The following is a 14,751-nucleotide window of genomic DNA, read 5'->3' as shown; positions in this document are numbered from 1 at the left end:
AATTTAATTTGTAGCTTGTAAAAATGTAAAGTGACAGGCATAGCACAAGGTAAGTTTTAAACACGTGCAGAAGTGCAATATTATGCTAAGGATCTGATTTCACCTCCAGGACAACTTCTGAATCTAGTGGCTATCAAAAATTTGCGGTATTTTTCTGATCTGCAGTTTCAATTCTTTTGAGAATGCACAATTAATAAGGAAAAAAAAAGTACATAATTCCGTGACTTGACTTGCTATGAAGATACAATTCCTGCCTTTGTTTCTGTTAATCATCAATTTTTTTCCCTGCAGTTTTGAGAATCGTATTTGTGTTACTGTCTTTTGCAACTCATTTTCTCTACAGTTTTTGTTGGTTTTTTTTTTTTTTTTTGTTTGGTTGTTTGGGTTTTTTGTTGTTTTTTTTTTTTTTGTTATATATCTTCAGGTAGTTCTAATATCAGAATTGTGGAATGGTTTTGGTTGGAAGAGACCTTGAAGATAATTTAGTTCCAGCTCCCCTGTTATGAGTAGGGACATCTTTCACTAGACCAGGTTGCTCAAAACCCCATCCAACCTGGCCTTGAACACTTGAACACAGGGATGGGGCAGCCACAACTTTTGTGGTCAGCCTGTTCCAGTGACTCACTACCCTCATAGTGAGTAATTTCATCCTAATACCCTATCTAAATTTACCCTCTGTCAGTTTGAAGCTATTCCCTCTTGTTCTGTCACTACATGCCCTTGTAAAAAGTCCCTCTCTAAGTCTCTTGTAGCCCCTTTAGGCACTCAAAGGTGCTTTACAGTCTCCCTGGAGCTGCCTTTTCTCCAGGCTGAACAACCCCAGCTCTCTTAGCCCACTTCATAGGAGAGGTTCTCCAGCCCCCTGATCATCTTCATGGCCATCCTCTGGATTTTCTCCAACTGGTCCATGTACTTGTTTTGGGCACTCCAGTGCTGAACATGCTCAGACATGCTAATGTTAGTATTTACTCAATCTCCATCTAGATTCTTGTTTTTTTTGTGGCTTTCTTCTCTGTTTGCATGAAAACAGTTGGATGTTTTCAAGTACTTCTGGGGTATACATTCCCTACCTTTACTCATTGGTGTTAGGGAGTTGTTGAGCTAAATATTCCTGCTCAGCTTTGAAAATATGAGTGTACATGTACGTGCAATTACTTGTATTGCTTGTAGTGTTCTAGTGCATATGGACTGCAATCACAATCCAGAACTTCATTTTGCCAAATACTGTACAAACATATGCCCTGCCCAGAAGACTTACAGTATAAACAGATAAATATGTTTCAGTTTTTACGTCAGTGGGACATGACATGAGCTCAAGGATCTGCATATTATATTTCATTACAGACCAGTGTGATCTAATACACAGAGCAAGCATGCATGACTTTCAGCACATTGATGTGGACTATCTTTTTATTTTATTGGGTAGAAACATATTTTCAGATATTTTAACTCTTTAATTTGTACATCTATATTATATATATATTTACAACACCTGAGCTTGCATGCAAGTTTAGTTTTGGTGCTGTGTGTATAATTCTGGTACGTGATACCTGCATCGTGTATCAGCCCTTAAGGATGTACAGCACAGAGGAATAATTTTGCATTATACCTTTATAATATGTGGTGTTTGTTTAATTATTTTAAAAAATGTTTCAACAATTTTGATTTTTTTTATTCTGAAGGTCTTCTGCAGACATGCCAACAATTGATTTATTTAAAAAGTTGTCACAACTTTATAAAATCACAAAAATTAGAAGCACTAAGCCCTTTTGCTCTTGCAAATTTTGCAAAGGCAGATTCCCATCCTTTTGCTGGCACTGTTCCTTTCCCATAGGTGGTAAGAACAGCCAGAACTTTGGACATCCTGTTTCAATGTCTTTGGGAGCCAGAATGCTTTTTCTGCATAAATGGCTTTCTTTGCATTTGCCAAGAAACATTCTTTCACCCAGACGGCATAATAACTATATTAAAAGTATATTGTCTCCTCAGAAATGCTGCCTCAGGTCATACATTTCATGTTGAGGATTTAACATGAAATTTGGGAAGAAAAGAAGCCTGGGAAGTGAGGAAGCACCTACACTTTACAACACTGTCTTTGTCCTGCATCAGATCAACTCTTTCAGAATGTATGTAAAATAATGCACATACATACTTCCATGAATCTTCTTAGGTTTATCTCTGTTATTCAATGATGAAAGAGACCTCTTTTTATGCAGAATTCACTTCAGTCCTTTCACCTAGTTGTCAAAACAAAACCTAATGATGCAGTTTCCCATCTTTACAACATGAATCAAGGAGATAAAATCTTTATACCATTGGTCCTGTGTGGCTGGTGGTATACTAGGAGACTATGTCACAAAACTGACATTAAGGATGCAGAGATGTAATTTTGCAAGTCTTAGTTTTCATTCTTTTATCCTCATAGCATACAAACATGAACAGAGTTAATCAGATTCCTTCTCACTGTTATCTGAGTAACTGTATTAACTTAAGTCAGAAGGGAAAGTTTTAACTGAGGGCAGAATATGGATTGTTGTACCAATTTGGTCTGGTTGACCGCTTTGAATTATTTAACAACAGTTCTTTCTAGATCTTGAAACCACTACAGATAGCATAAGAATCTGAAGCAGGAAATCTCTTTTGTGCCTTGCTAACGCAAAATGTGCTTTTCAATTTGCTTAAAAGAATATCCATATTTATAATAATGGGATTTACAGGTGCTCTGATGTCAGAGTGGCAGCAAGAAATGAAAGAAAATTGAAAAACATAATAAATATATATAAATAAATTAAAATAAAGTCACTTCCTGGCTGTCCTTTCATTCCAGGAGTTAAAGGGGCACAGTTTATGCCAGCTTAATTGCATTCTAAAACTCATGCAATCACTGAAATTGCTAACTGTGCTGGTAATAACAGGCCTCCTTTAATGTAGCACTTTTTCAGACCTTGTATGGGCCACTGGGTCACCATGCAATAGTTACCACGACACTTGTTCTCATCTCTGTCCTAGGAAGATATCTGGGGTTTACTGTATGTTATGCTACCAAATCCTGTCCATTTGGGCTGTTTCTTCTTTCCTTTTTTTTTCTTTTACCCCAGAAATTGCTATAAACAAGTTTTGAGCAGAAAATTACCAGTGAATATTCCTTATTCTTGTGGTCTCTTTTTTATGTTTCGAGTGTTGTGCTCCATAGTTTTAGTGTTACAAATATTCAAGTTTTTGAACAACTGAAGTAGGTGCTCTTGTTTTATGCAACAACTGCAGTAATCTGTGATCCTGTGTAATTTATGCTAATCATGTTAGAAGGGCCATGATTGATATTTTGCTTGCCTGTCTTAATAATTTATCAGTTAATTGTTGCATTTCTAATAGCTGTAAGCTATTTATAACATACCCTTTGAAAAGCATAATGGCCTGCACACTAATAGCAACAAACACTTCTGATACCATGTAGTTCTGAAATAGTACTCTTGCCATTGCTGTGATTAGACAAAACTTAAAAACAGAAATGAGCTTTCATTGTTGTGGAGCAGTGAATGGGGAAAAGGGATGCTAGTGACAGCAATAGTGACAGCAGTTGGCTAGTTCAATAGACTAAGAGTTTTTTTTACTATCCTGTTTTCAGTGTGCAGACTGATAGTTTACTAAACTGCAAGGCTTACATAGTTTTATTTTAGAATTAAATATATATATATTAAAATATAAATATATATATAAAAATAACAAATGTGTCCTTTTCTTTATCTGAAATACTAATCTTTTGCATGGTACATATCTGATAGAGTTAGCTTATGTTTATTGGTGTTTAATCAAAACCTTAAACACAAGTCCCATCTCTTTAATAATGCTCATTTCATGTAGTGCTTTCATCTGTTTTGTTACAAAATGCTTATAGGTGTCATTGATGTTTGTCAGTCTGATTCTGTGCTGGCGAAAATACTACTGTTTTATACACTGGAAGCAATACTGAATTAACAAATCTTAGCATGTGTATTAGTTATGGGGTATTAGTTGGGGTACTATAATGTATATAATATATATAATATATAATATATGGTGTATTGGGGTACTATAAATGAGATTTTAAAATCTCATATCCTAGTTTTTTTAAGAACACAAATTGCATATATGAGTGTTGTGGCATACTTACATTCACTAATACTGATTTGTGGATGTGGTGACTGGCATACACAAAAGCTTGTATGAGCATTTTGTATCATACATGTCTGTGTATGCTTCTCAGTGAGAAACAATGCATGACAGTACTAAATATGTTTAAATTGCTTGTTCTGTTTTCTCCTCTGATTCAGAAAAGTACGTATTTTTATACATTCCTTATTGAAAGGATGAATAAGTCAAAGATAAACCAACAGTCTCCTCAATTCATTACAGACTTAGATAATGTATGTAAGTTTTGGGGGGTGAAACCTAACCCAATTTTAAAAAAATTCATGGGATGCACAAACAGACATCATATTTTTACTTCACAAACCCCATACCCTTGTTGAGGGAGGGCAGGGTGAGCCTGTGGCAGAATTGGAAGTGAAATTTGCCAAGAGAAGTGGGGAAGTTGAAACCATTCTTTTCCCCGTCTTACTGTCTGTAATGATCTTTTGGTTTACAGCTTTTAAGAGCTGTAACAACTTTTACAACTCTGCTTCTGGATGAACTGTAGGAACAAGTCAGGGACTTTATGTTTCTGCAGAGCTGTGAGTTCTTTTCCAAGCAGTTTGCCAGGCACAGCTCTGGGAGGTTGTTCACCACCAAAGAGCCTCTAGGCCTGACCTCAATATGGGTGATTCAAGGCAGCAAAGAGGTTGAAACACAGCATGATCATGATTACAGTCATTAGGACATTCAAAGATAAAGCTAGAACTCTAAACTTGTGACCACTTTGACCTGAATTTCAGTGAATGTGCTTTGGCTTTTTGTTGGCTGGTCTTGTTTCTGCTTATGGTGATAGGTAGTACACTGCATGCTCCTCACTATTGGTGCAGGCCCCATATTTGGCTTGTTCTTCATTCTCTTTGGATTTTAATGATAATTTAAAGATGTGTAGTGCTAATACATGGAATGAGTTACAGAAAAGACTCTTAAGACTCTTACGGCCCTTCCTTTGTAGGTACCTTTCAGCTAATCAAGCAGGTGCTTAGAGAAACATGCATGCAAAAATATTAGAGAACTAGAGATATGTAAACCTTTATTAGGTTGCTGTCCTAAAAGACCGTTTTATATACTATTCAGATGTGCATTAAGTAAAGGTGTTTCTCAGTTTTGGTGCTTGTCCAGAACATAGGCTTCCATGAAATTAGTCTTTGATGTTAAATCCTAGGAGTTAAATGTAAAGCTTCAACCAGTTCAACCAGTAGTAAGGCTGAACATTTGTTTAGAGCAAGCAATGTCTACACAAAGCACATGTGTGCACTACATGTGTAATACATAAATACATACATGCATGGCTGCTCATACAGATTCTAGACAGACACTCAGAGAACTCGTGTGGACACAAACATCATGGACACAGCCACACACCCATCCAGACAGAAGGAGCAAGAAGTCACATCTTTTATATCATTCTAAGTGCAACTAAGACCATTGGATAAAAAAATACTATGTCTTTGTTTTTATGGATGTAACCCCATGCTAACAGAATTTCTAGAATAAATGCAGTGAGTTTGGCGCAAATTTCATTCAGAATCACCTACAATAGAGAAAATAATCCTCAAGGAATCTCTTTTTTTTTAAGTTCTTGAAGTTTAAGTTGCTTATCTCCCCACTTGACAGTAGCATGATATGCTTCTTCTATTCATGACAAGGAAATTAGAATTAAGTCCAAATTATTTCTTTGTATTTTTTTTTCTGGTTCTCACTATAAATTTTACATTCAGCTTTAATCTGTGCTGCTTCTGAGTGCTTTGCTAACTGCACTGGAGAAATATGTAGACCTATTGTCTCGTCTGCTATATTTAATTTATTATTAGAAGGCCTTTTTATTAGAGACTGCTTTCTTTCAGTGTTTGCATCTAATGCAAGGAATTGTGAATTCTAGTTTAAGCCAACCTGTGTAACCAAAATATGTGTTGTAACAAGAAATTTAAAACTTCTAAAACAGTTTTTTTCTTCTCATGTGAAAAATTCATACCTCTCCGGTCAGAAATGCTTATAAATAGCGGGGTGGGGGGGGTGGGAGGGGTGGGAATGAACAGGACTAACTATAAAGCTCCTGAGACTTCAGTATCGCAAGATCCTGTCAGCATGTGCTGACACTCACCACCCTGACCCTTCATAGATCAAGTGGCCTGGTGCAGGACCACCCTCAAGGTCTGGTTAAAGAGTGGTGCAGTTGGAGTTGCTCAGCTATGTGGACATATTCTGGATGTCTTCTTCCCAATGAAAACTCTGGTTCATGCCCCAAAGCCGGTTCCCTGAGCAAACTCAAGTATCTTTATGGAGCCACAGGCTGATGAAAGGATATCTTCACTCCTAAAAGAAAGCAGTCCTACAGATCCAGTGCTGTTTCTTCTTACCTCTGATTTCCACATCACTTTCTTATTCTTCATATCTAACATAAGAGAAGGATGCTCAAATTACCTGTGTGCACTTTGGGTCTTTTCCATTCTAATCTGAGGTCAATGAAAAATACTTGAAAGGGTTCCCTGCTTTCCCTCCAGGTTACTTCACGGAATCCCAAATGTATTTCCCCACAAAAAAATATGGTGATATATGATGAACTCATGAGTTTAACCAGAATTCTGCTTATCCTAGCATGTATTTACAGATTGGCTGCCGCCTGCACTGTTCATCTGCAAATTGAAGGAGTGGATTCCCTCTGTGCATTATAGCAGGAGAATGGCTCTTGCTCAAAGTTTCAGAACAAGTCCTGAGGTTATATTCTCCTATTGTTCTGCAAGCAGGATTCTCCTTGATATTAATAAAAGCTTTGTGTGTTCATCAGAAGTTGAAGAGGGCAAAGGAGTAATTTACGTTCTAGTCATTAATTTGCCCATGTGCCTTTTTACTCGCTTTGTGTTATGGACACTTAACTCGTAACTTTTATCTTTGCCAAGTTGCCCCTGGAACTCTGCTCTGGTTGTATGCTGTTTTCCTAAGGGGAAGATTCAAATACAGTAATTTTTATAAAGTCTGCTTTTTCCTAAAAAGGGTACTGAGAAATATTTGAACTAAATTTCAGATATCCATCTGAAGGCACCAAGGTTTGTGGGGGAAGCATCTGAAAGGAGAGGAAATTTGCTTTCCCTTCTCCCTAACTTTTCCTTAAGCATTCCAGTAGCTTCTTAGAGTAACTTTCTGTCCTGCAGTTTTGTGTCTTTTTTGTCTTGTAGATCTTGAAATAAGAAACAAGTACATTAAATGTATTTGGGAGAGTCATAGAGGTTTTCTGTCAAAATCAAGATCTTGAATTTTACCATACTCTGTTAATAGCAGTAATAGACAACATTTAATAAAGAGCATTGAAATATTAAGAACTCATTCTAAAGAACTGACTGTGCGAATACAGTCATAATGAGACACGGTGCTGTTAAGAATGGAGACAGGGGGTTGGTAAGTTTCTGCCCTTTGCCTAGGCGTTTGACGACTGGCAGTTAGCTTATTGGGGTGGCCAGCACCCCTGGACCCAGTCTAGTTCGCAAGTTCTTTAATAATGGCCGATTAGGTCTAATATAAAATGGATTATTTTTTATTAGACACAAGAAAGAACAGAATAAGGAGCTAAGCAAACTATATACTACACAAAAATGAAATAAGCACAAAGAAAACTACTAGTAGATAAAATGCAGTGCGTGGAAAGGTACTTACTATTACAGCTAGCAAAGAAATAATACAATTTAGGAACCAATGTGTCTTACCAGCTCCAATTTGGTGATGGAATATACATCAGAATCATCTTTCAATCCCTAGGAAGTTACCGCAGAGTTTCATCCAGCTCTGGGGAGAGGCTTTTCCACTCTTCAGTGAGCATGTAGAAAGCTTCTAACTCTGTAATAATTTGTGTGTCTTTTATAGTGTAAAAGTGTGTCTTTTGGTCACATTACTTATTTTTTCATCGCTTTCCACATCTGCTGCTCTCCATACCATGATGGGGTTTTTCAGATGGAGGCCCCTGACTTTTGGGCACCAAGAGATAACACCTTGCTGGGCGTTAGACCTAGCCTGAGTTATTTTATGCACTAGCCATGTGGTTAGAGGAAGAGGAGAGGATGTTCTGCCAGAAATACTCTGTCAAATGCCTTGTTAAAGTGTAGCTAAATGCCATCAGCTACTGTCCCTTCACCCACAAGTACATGCATTTTATCCTAGAATGCAATTAATTTACAAAACTATTATCAGTAAGGTATAAATTAAGGTTAAGATACTGTTATTGATTTAGGTTTGGTCTGCTTAGGGGAGAGGAAGACCTGCTGAAGCAGACAGTGTTATAAATAACATATATAAATAATGGGACATATATAAATGTCCCATTTACCAGACAGATTAAACAGAGTCTCACAAAACATATCCAGTTTATAAAAACGTATTCAGATTACCAGGGATCATACTTGAGAAATACCGTTACTAGAAAATGAATGTCTTTTGGAATACACAGACATGCTGGAAAAAAGGTGTGTTAGAATTTACTATTATTTTCTGAGAAGAGCAGTAGAAGGTTGCTTTGCAGTTTTTTTAGGAAGACTGCACAAAGTACTTAGATAGTATGGGATACACTGCTTACATAAACTATTCATAATTTTCCAGGTCATGTTTCTTTGATTATTCAAATTATAATTGAATACATTTGACATATTTTGTTTCATTCTTCAAGATACTAGATTAAAAAAATTCTTTGAATCCTTGCATTTTGACTTCCACACAGAAGAAATAATGTTTTCTCTATGTTATGAAAAGAGATGCTGAGCAAACTTACCTGCAGAAATTTGAATCTCAGCATGTTAGGGGCTGAAAATCTGCTTTTACTGAATCACATGGAGATACATTTTAAACTGCAATCTTTTACTATAATAAACTCCTTACATTTTCAGGAAATCATAGTATTTGTCTCTGAATATTTTACTTTTATCACTTTGTGAGTATGTCTAATATTACTTGTTAGGGAAAGGCAAGATTTCTAATAGTTTTAAGCAACATTATTGATTGACAATAACAATTATGCAGTAATGCTAGCATTTAACAGTACTTTCCATAATTATTGAGGTCACAGATGATCATCTACAGAATGACAGAATCACAGAATGGGTCAGATTGGAAGGGACCCCAGTGGGTCATCTGGTCCAGCCTTCCTGCTCAACCATGGTAATCCTAGAGCACATGGCACAGGATTGTGCCCAGATGGTTCTTAAATATCTCCAGTGAGGCAGACTCCACAACCTCTCTGGACACTGTTTTAGTGCTTGGCTACCCACATGGTAAAGAAGTTCTTCCTCATGTTGAGGTGGAACTTCCTGTGCATCAGTTTCTGTCCATTCCCTCTTGTCCGGTTGCTGGGCACCACTGAGAAAAGCCTGGAAACATTGCCTGACATCCACCCTGCAGTTACTGACAGATGTTGATGAAGTCCCCTCTCAGTCATCTCTTCTTGAGGCAGAACAGGCTCCCTCAGCCTTCCTGTGTAAGAGAGATGCTCCAGTCCTTTAATCATTTTTGTTGACCCCCTCTGGACACACTCCTGGATCTCCATGCCCATCTTGTCCTGAAGAGCCCAGAACTTTGAATGCTCTACCTCAGTAAACACTGGACATCTTTTGATGAAAGATGTTTGAGAATCCAGTTCTTGGATTTGAAGAAATACGAGTAAGGAAAAAATTAGGAAAGATAAATTTTGTAAGTCCATATCTAAGGCCTTTAGCTCGTTTGTGGCTTTCTAGACTTCTGTTATATCATGGCTAGAGAGAAACAGTAACAATTCACTAAGTGTTGGCCAACAGGGAAGTTTAGGAACTTGGGACTGAACCTTGCGGTCACCATGTCTCTAGCTGGTGGTTCCGATACCCTGAGAATTTTAACAGGAAGGATCATTTTCAGGACTACCTGTCCACAAGGGAAGAAAACTGAATCTGCTTCCCCGTGAGGGAACAAAAATCACCATTTGTCCTGGAAAGGAGCCTAAAGCTCTTGATCACAGTTGGCAGCCCTGAGAAAGTCCATATGGTAGATATGTGGGCACATCTAGAGATAGGGAAAGCAGTGCTGGTTGTGGAACTTTTAGGAGCTCAGGTAACTCTATGGTGACTCTCAAAGACTTAAATCTATACACTTTAAAAACCTGAAGACTCTTATGGGGTATCCAGCAAGCCAACAGATAAGGTCCTGATGAAAACATGCATTCTGTTCTTACAAGTTACTGACTGTATCCAAGTAACTGGTGGTTTACTGGAAATTTAATAAAGCCTTGAAGGTTGTGCAGCTATGGATCACATTCTGCCCTCCAGCTGCAGCAGCTCTTTGCTCATCTGGTTGTCCAGATCCTCTTCACTGTTACTGCCTTGCAGATTGTGATCCTCAGTCACTCAAGCATGGCCCACGTGTGTTGTTCATACATCCAGGAGCTTAGAACCAGCATGTTCTTCAGATGGATCAAATCTGCCAAATGATGCAGGCCAGTGAATGTAATTGGCCTGTCTCCAAGATAGTTTATCACACTGTTAATTTTGCTGTTATCTTCATATTTCAATAGCATATAATCTTCCAGAGTACTGGTGAAGAGACTGAATGTTGTAGGGCTAAAATGTATACCTGTGGGATTATATTAGAAGGGCTCTTATTAAGTATATATTTTTTAATTTCAACAATTAGTTTTGCATAAAAATAATTGTTATACAAAATATTTTTTCTGAAGAAATATTTTAATACAGAATATTTTTTTGAGAAATATTTGCTAAACTGTTACAAATATGCTGATTTTATGAAGCACTTATTTTACTGCCTGAATGCTCAATAAGAAACTAAAATGTTTCAAAGGTGTCTAAGTATATGGTATCCTGACATAGCTACATTTACTGACGAATTTTAAAGTAACCTCAAAGAGTAGGATCAAGTGGTTTTGATTACAGATCTTCCATGGCAAAGTGTTGACTGGTGCTAATTACGTCATCATCATCTTGTATCCCATATTGTTTTTGTATGATGTTACTAAGGGTCAGAATCAGGAAGATTAACTTAGTGAGCCACACCATCCTCTTAGCAATTAGTAAAGATTAAGTTAGAAGTAATTTATTTTTAATTTCTTTTTCAGTTCTCCCTAATTCCCCAAATATTCCAGGCTTGTTTCTTAACAACAGCAATGTTTTGAACTCTTAGTAGGCTATGGGGGGGTGGGGGGTAAATGTTGTCTGAGACTTTGATTTTCAAATTACAAATAGTGATAAATTGCCCCTGATATAAAATTTTCTTGTTGATTACTATTACTACATTTTCAAATAATAATAATCAAATCTCTTTTATTAATAAATTCTTCTCATATCACTAAATATATTTTTTATTTTTAGCATTTAATGAAATACTTTCAGCTGCTCCTGATTGTAGTCATTTTATATCAAAAGATTGTCTTCTTCTCAGTTTGTGTCATTATTAGACTTTCAAGTACTGACAATTTAAAAGCACCCTTTGTTTGTGTAGTAGTTACTGGGATAAGATTCTGTGCAGTAAGATGTAACAAGCCTTATTGCCTGCATGCAGGTGACCCGACAGATTTTTTTTTCATTTTTATTCAGAAAAATTGTATTTAGTATAGCATCTTGTGGTTTATTTGTTAGAGCACTATAACTGTTCAGATCTTGTTTTTCTAAATCTTTAATAACGTGAACACATATAATGGTGGTACAGAGTTCCTAGATCTGCCTCTCTCTGCCTATTATCCTAAGTAAGGCATATCCAATGATTTGGTTATTTTAAATTCTGACTTAAAGATTTAGACCTTTTTTATCTTTTCCTTCTCAGAATTGAGACTCATAGAATCATAGAACCATAGAATTGCCTGGGTTGATGGGGACCTTAACGATCATCTAGTTCTAACCCCCTGGCTTTGCAGGGAACCTTCCACTAGACCAGGTTGCTCAGAGCTCCATCCAACCTTGCCTTGAACACTGCCAGGGATGGAGCACCCACAGCTTCTCTGGGCAACCTCTTCCAGTCTCTTACCACCCTCACGGAATGTCTTCCTGATACCTAATCTAAACGTACTCTAAGTTTGAAACCACTCTCCTTTGTCCTGTCTCTACATGCCCTTGTAAATGGTCCTTCTTCATCTTTGTTGTAGGCTCCCTTCAGGTACTAGAAGGCCACAATTAGGCCACCCTGAAGCCTTCTCTTTGCCAAGCATAGCAAACCAAATTCTTTCAGCCTTTTCTTGTAGGAGAGGTACTCCACCCTCTAATCTGCTTAGACCTTTCCATTTTTGTTTCTAGACCTTCTCTTTGAAGCATGGTTAAAATTTTCTTCTCTTCCTATTTCTGATGCCTTTCTCTTTGCTGTGATACATAATCTTAGATACCAGGCTAAGACTAACTCTAGCCAACCTGTCCTCCATGTCCACAAGTTCTTTTCTGGAATAGTGACTAAATATTCTGCAGAATTGTAATTCTAGTAATGAATAAAGTAGAACTACTAAGGTGAACTCCTTATGAGACCAAGGTCCACATTTCCTTTTTCTGCACGTGAAAGTGATGAGGAAGCCCATGTTTGTGTGAGATTGATGGTCTTGGGAGCAGAATTCTGTTCTTGGCCATGGGAGTCCCAGGGGTGCCGCTGGGGACTGCTATGGTAGGCTGCCAGGTGGCTTTACTTCTGCAGAACCAATGCACATCTCATTAGAATTTCAGGAATTTGCTTGCTCCCAACATCCAACATGTAATCCATGGAGGAAGGAAGGCTGAAGTTTTGACATGACAGACAAAGTCTTAAAAATCTGTGAGTAAGCGTATAAATATCAAGTCAAAGCAAAATTCCATTCATTTGATGTGTCCTAGAGCATCCAAGACACATATTGCCATATATGAGAGGGTATCTAGGTCACAGAAAATGGCAAGTCAATTTGTGCCTTTCTGGAGAAGCAGAAAACTATTTAGGATACACACCAAAATTTAAAATATTACTGTGTGCCAGCAGCTTTTACAATGTTTTTTATTTCTTTGACCTGTTTCTGAATCTCGATTGTGTGGATTGTATCGGGCCTTTTTCCAGCTTTATGATTTCTTCTGTGATTGTTGGTGTAGGTAAAAGTGTACTACCCTCAGTGTTCGTGAAGTGCTTACTTTGGTTTAGAAAGACAGAAAAATCTGTTTTGTAGTTTGCCCCTTATAAATGTACACAGACTATCATAACAACTGGGACAGCATTTCCAGGTTAAGATCATAATGTTCTTTCAGCAGGTTTTTCAGTGGTGACAAATGAGGCTAGATAAGGTTTTTCAAACTTTTTAAAAAACATACTAGTCTGAAGATCAAGTAACTTCACTTCTGGTCTCCTGTCAGGTCCTTACATATGCAAGAGTTCCAGAATAATACAGTGTACTGGTTTTTTTATTAGTAAAAGGAAAAGAATATCACAATCTAGTGGGTAATTTTTATTCCAGAGATGGTTTTATATGCCTTGATATGGCAGCTTTAAAAGCTTCAAATGCCTCTCAAGTTATTGGAGCTAAGAAACTAGCCAGGATGTGAACTCAAGTTGTAGGATAGACACTGTGGGTGGGTTAAAGTTTAAGATTCACTTGAGGTGCCTGTATTATCTACAGGCATGTATTTACAGGCATGTATCTACAGGCATGCCAAGTGTCTCATGCAGTAGTTGATCGAGAGCTAGACAATACAGACAGAGGTGTCTCGAGACTGATTCTATCCAGCCTGACATAATGTGATGTACCTGATCAGAGGAATTGGTCCTCAAGCCCTGGTGGCTGCATTAACCTAAGGGTAAATTCAGTTGCCAAGCATAGGCAGTTAATGCCATTTCTGATTCCAGAGGATACCTGAAACTGCACAGGGTTGGTAGATACAGCAAACAATCTATCTGTACCCTTCTGTACTTTCCTGGACTGGCAGTTGCAGGCTTGATGGAATACCTTATGGAATCTCAGCATGATTGGTTGATGGAGGTGGAAGCTCATGCTCTGAACGTATCTGCACACAGCTAAATATAGGTGTCTTAATTTAAAAATGAAACCTTCTCAAAGTTATGCACAGGACTGACCTAAAGCCCCTTAATAGAAACTGGTGCTTTATTAGCTTTCATAATACCAGTCTATTCTAGATCATCCATTTAGCGTGGAATAATGCACCTTACCAGGAATATGCCAAGAAACAGAACTACATCAGTAGCTCAGAGTCTTGTGAGAGTGGCACTTTCTTTTTACCAAATCCCTGTCAGGCACAAATTTTGTTGAGGTGATTCTTTCCTCCTGATATTATGTGTTGAGGGAGCTCTCTAAAAATGCCCCTTGATTTCTTCATTCCCAGTTACTTCTCACATCGTTGGTGTTAAAGTACTGACCAAAGAAAGTTGGGTGATTAAAGGGTTAGCTGCAAGTCACTCGGACCCATTTCCATGTTTTTGCATGAGATATATGACATTCTTACCAGATATCAATCCAAGGATATTGTTACAAAGGGGGTGATGATTGATTTTTTTCCCCTGGGGGAACCAGAGCTCCATGGTCTATTTCTGTTCTTCCTGACCTTTACAGTATCATCTCTACGTATGAAGCACTGTAGATCAATCTTGCCATCCTGGTCTTCTACA

At 37.7% G+C, this 14,751-nt stretch overlaps 1 protein-coding gene across 16 annotated transcripts in view; it reads left to right on the top strand.

Moving 5' to 3' along the window:
- The window catches only part of MYT1L (myelin transcription factor 1 like), a 311,356-nt gene that overhangs the window by 162,492 nt on the left and 134,113 nt on the right, over nucleotides 1-14,751 (top strand). The gene's annotated exons all lie outside the window — the stretch shown is intronic.

The sequence above is a fragment of the Lichenostomus cassidix genome, chromosome 3 (assembly GCF_008360975.1).
Source record: "Lichenostomus cassidix isolate B80296 chromosome 3, HeHo_3.0, whole genome shotgun sequence".
In the NCBI taxonomy this organism is placed as follows: Eukaryota; Metazoa; Chordata; class Aves; order Passeriformes; family Meliphagidae; genus Lichenostomus; species Lichenostomus cassidix.
This window is presented reverse-complemented; position numbering and strand designations above follow the sequence as displayed.